Here is a 4,987-nt window from a genome sequence, read left to right on the forward strand (position 1 = left end):
CGGCCGTATTCATATCTCTGCAAGCCAAACTAACACACACACATACTCACACACGCACACACACACACACGCACACACGCACACACACATACACTCTTCACCTCTCGACTCCTAGTTATTAGTCGACCCTTACAAGAGGCAGGGCCTTCTGGCCTCGGCCGTATTCTTATCTCTGCAAGCCAAACGGACACACACACATACACACACACTCACACACGCCCACACACGCACACACGCACACACACACACACACATACACTCTTCACCTATCGACTCCTACCCATTATTCTCCTCTTACGACAGGCAGGGACTTCTTGCCACGGCCGTGTTCTCATCTCTGCAAGCCAAACGGACACACACACATACTCACACACGCACACACACACGCACACACGCACACACACATATACTCTTCACCTCTCGACTCCTAGTTATTAGTCGACCCTTACAAGAGGCAGGGCCTTCTGGCCTCGGCCGTATTCTTATCTCTGCAAGCCAAACGGACACACACACATACACACACACTCACACACGCCCACACACGCACACACGCACACACACACACACATACACTCTTCACCTCTCGACTCCTACCCATTATTCTCCTCTTACGACAGGCAGGGACTTCTTGCCACAGCCGTGTTCTCATCTCTGCAAGCCAAACGGACACACACACACACGCACACACAAACACACGCACACAGGCACACACGCACACACGCACACGTACACGCACACGCACACACTCTTCACCTCTCGACTAATATCCATTAGTCGCCTCTTAAGACAGGCAGGGCGTTCTTGCCTCGGCCGTATTCTTATCTCTGCAAGCCAAACGGACACACACACACACACATACACACACATACTCACACACGCACAAACACACGCACACACACAAAGACACATACACTCTTCACCTCTCGACTCCTATTCATTAGTCGCCTCTTACGACAGGCAGGGACTTCTTGCCACGGCCGTGTTCTTATCTCTGCGAGCCGAACGGACACACACACATACACACACACGCACACACACACGCACACACGCACCCACACACATACTCTCTTCACCTCTCGACTCCTACTTATTAGTCGCCCACTCTTCACATCTCGACTCCTACCCATTAGTCGCCCCGTACGATTTGCATCGCCTTCTTGCCACGGCTGTTTTCTTATCACTGCAAGCCGAACGGACACACACACATACTCACACACGCACACACACACGCACACACGCACACACACATACAATTTTCTCCTCTCGACTCCTACTTATTAGTCGCCCACTCTTCGCCTCTCGACTCCTATCCATTAGTCGCCCCGTACGATTTGCATCGCTTTCTTGCCACGGCTGTTTTCTTATCTCTGCGAGCCGAAGGGACACACACACATACATACACACACACTCACAAACACACACACACACGCACGCACACACGCACACACACATACACTCACACACACACAAAGACGCCCACACGCACACACACATACATTCTTCACCTCTCGACTCCTACCTATTAGTCGCCTCTTACGATAGGCAGGGCCTTCTTGCCTTGGCCGTGTTCTTATCACTGCAAGCCGAACGGACACACACACATACTCACACACGCACACACACACGCACACACGCACACACACATACACTTTTCTCCTCTCGACTCCTACTTATTAGTCGCCCACTCTTCGCCTCTCGACTCCTATCCATTAGTCGCCCCGTACGATTTGCATCGCTTTCTTGCCACGGCTGTTTTCTTATCTCTGCGAGCCGAAGGGACACACACACATACATACACACACACTCACAAACACACACACACACGCACGCACACACGCAGACACAAACACACACACACACGCACACACGCACACACACGCACCCACGCACACGCACACGCACACGCACACACTCTCCACCTCTCGACTCCTATCCATTAGCCGCCTCTTAAGACAGGTAGGGCCTTCTTGCCACGGCCGTAATCTTATCTCTGCGAGCCGAACGGACACACACACTCATACACACACACTCACACACGCACAAACACACACACACGCACACACACATACACTCTTCACCTCTCGACTCCTACCTTTTAGTCGCCTCTTACGAGAGGCAGGGCCTTCTTGCCCCGGCCGTATTCATATCTCTGCAAGCCGAACGGACACACACACTCATACACACACACTCACACACGCACAAACACACATACACGCACACACGCACACACACATACACTCTTCACCTCTCGACTCCTACCAATTAGTCGCTCCTTACAGCAAGCATGGCCTTCTTGCCACGGCCGTATTCTTATCTCTGCAAGCCGAACGGACACACACACTCATACACACACACTCACACACGCACAAACACACACACACGCACACACACATACACTCTTCACCTCTCGACTCCTACCTTTTAGTCGCCTCTTACGATAAGCAGGGCCTTCTTGCCGCGGTCGTGTTCTCATCTCTGCAAGCCAAACTAACACACACACATACTCACACACGCACACACACACACAAACGCACACACGCACACACACATACACTCTTCACCTCTCGACTCCTACTTATTAGTCGACCCTTACAAGAGGCAGGGCCTTCTGGCCTCGGCCGTATTCTTATCTCTGCAAGCCAAACGGACACACACACATACACACACACTCACACACGCCCACACACGCACACACGCACACACACACACATACACTCTTCACCTCTCGACTCCTACCCATTATTCTCCTCTTACGACAGGCAGGGACTTCTTGCCACGGCCGTGTTCTTATCTCTGCAAGCCAAACGGACACACACACATACTCACACACGCACACACACACGCACACACGCACACACACACATACACTCTTCACCTCTCGACTCCTACCTATTAGTCGCCCCTTACAACTGGCAGGGTCTTCTTGCCTTGGCCGTATTCTTACCTCTGCAAGCCAGACGGACACACACACATACACACACACTCACACACGCACACACACACGCACACACGCACACACACACATACACTCTTCACCTCTCGACCCCTACCCATTAGTCGCCTCTTACGACAGGCAGGGCCTTCCTGCCACGGCAATGTTCTTATCTCTGCGAGCCGACCGGACACACACACACTCACACACACACATACAAGAACAAACACAGACACGCACGCACACACGCGCACACACACACATATACACTCTTCACCTCTCGACTCCTACCCATTATTCTTCTATTTCGAAAGGCAGGGACTTCTTGCCACGGCCATGTTCTTATCTCTGCGAGCCGACCGGACACACACACTCACACACACACATACAAGAACACACACACACGCACGCACACACGCGCACACACACATATACACTCTCCACCTTTCGACTCCTATCCATTAGTCGCCTCTTAAGACAGGCATGGCCTTCTTGCCTCGGCCGTATTCTAATCTCTGCGAGCCAAACGGACACACACACACTGACACACACACACGTTCACACACACGCACACACACACATACACTTTTCACCTCTCGACTCCTACCCATTATTCTCCTATTACGACAGGCAGGGCCTTCTTGCCTCGGCCGTGTTCTTATTTCTGCAAGACGAACGGACACACACACACATACTTACACACGCACACACGCACACGCACACGCACACATTCTCCACCTCTCGACTCCTACCTATTAGTCGCCTCTTACGACAGGAAGGGCCTTCTTGCCTTGGGGGTGTTGTTATCTCTGCAAGCCGAACGGACACACACACATACTCACACACTCACACACACACGCACACACGCACACACACACATACACTCTTCACCTCTCGACTCCTACCTATTAGTCGCCTATTACGATAGGCAGGGCCTGCTTGACTCGGTCGTGTTCTTATTTCTGCAAGCCGAACTAATACACACACATACTCACACACGCACACACACACCCACACACGCACACACACACATACACTCTTCACCTCTCGACTCCTACTTATTAGTCGCCCATTACAAGAGGCAGGGCCTTCTTGCCTCTGCCGTATTTTTATCTCTGCATGCCAAAAAGACACACACACATACACACACACTTACACACGCAACCACACGCACACGCACACGCACACACTCTCCACCTCTCGACTCCTATCCATTAGTCGCCTCTTAAGACAGGCAGGGCCTTCTTGCCACGGACGTATACCTATCTCTGCGAGCCGAACGGACACACAAACACACACTTGCACACATACACACACACACACATACACGCTTCACCTCTCGACTCCTACCCATTAGTCGCTCCTTACAGCAAGCATGGCCTTCTTGCCACAGACGTATTCTTATCTCTGCGAGCCGAAGGGATACACACACACATACACACACACACGCACACACGCACACACACACATACACTCTTCACCTCTTGACTCCTACCTATTAGTCGCCTCTTACGATAGGCAGGGCCTTCATGCCTCGGTCGTGCTCTTATCTCTGCAAGCCGAACGGACACACACACACACATACACACACACTCTCACACGCACACACACGCACATACGCACACACATATACACTCTTCACCACTCGACTCCTACCCATTAGTCGCCTCTTACGACAGGCAGGGCCTTCTTGCCACGGCCGTGTTTGTATCTCTGCGAGCCGACTGGACACACACACTCACACACACAAATACACACACACACTCACACATGCACACACACGCACACACGCACACTCACACACACATACACTCTTCACCTCTCGACTCCTACCCATTAGTCGCCTCTTACGACAGGCAGGGCCTTCTTGCCACGGCCGTGTTCTTATCTCTGCGAGCCGACTGGACACACACACACTCACACACACAAATACACACACACACTCACACACGCACACTCACACACACATACACTCTTCACCTCTCGACTCCTACCCATTAGTCGCCTCTTACGAAAGGCAGGGCCTTCTTGCCACGGCCGTGTTCTTATCTCTGC

The sequence above is a fragment of the Diabrotica undecimpunctata genome, unplaced genomic scaffold (genome assembly GCF_040954645.1).
Source record: "Diabrotica undecimpunctata isolate CICGRU unplaced genomic scaffold, icDiaUnde3 ctg00000588.1, whole genome shotgun sequence".
NCBI lineage: Eukaryota > Metazoa > Arthropoda > Insecta > Coleoptera > Chrysomelidae > Diabrotica > Diabrotica undecimpunctata.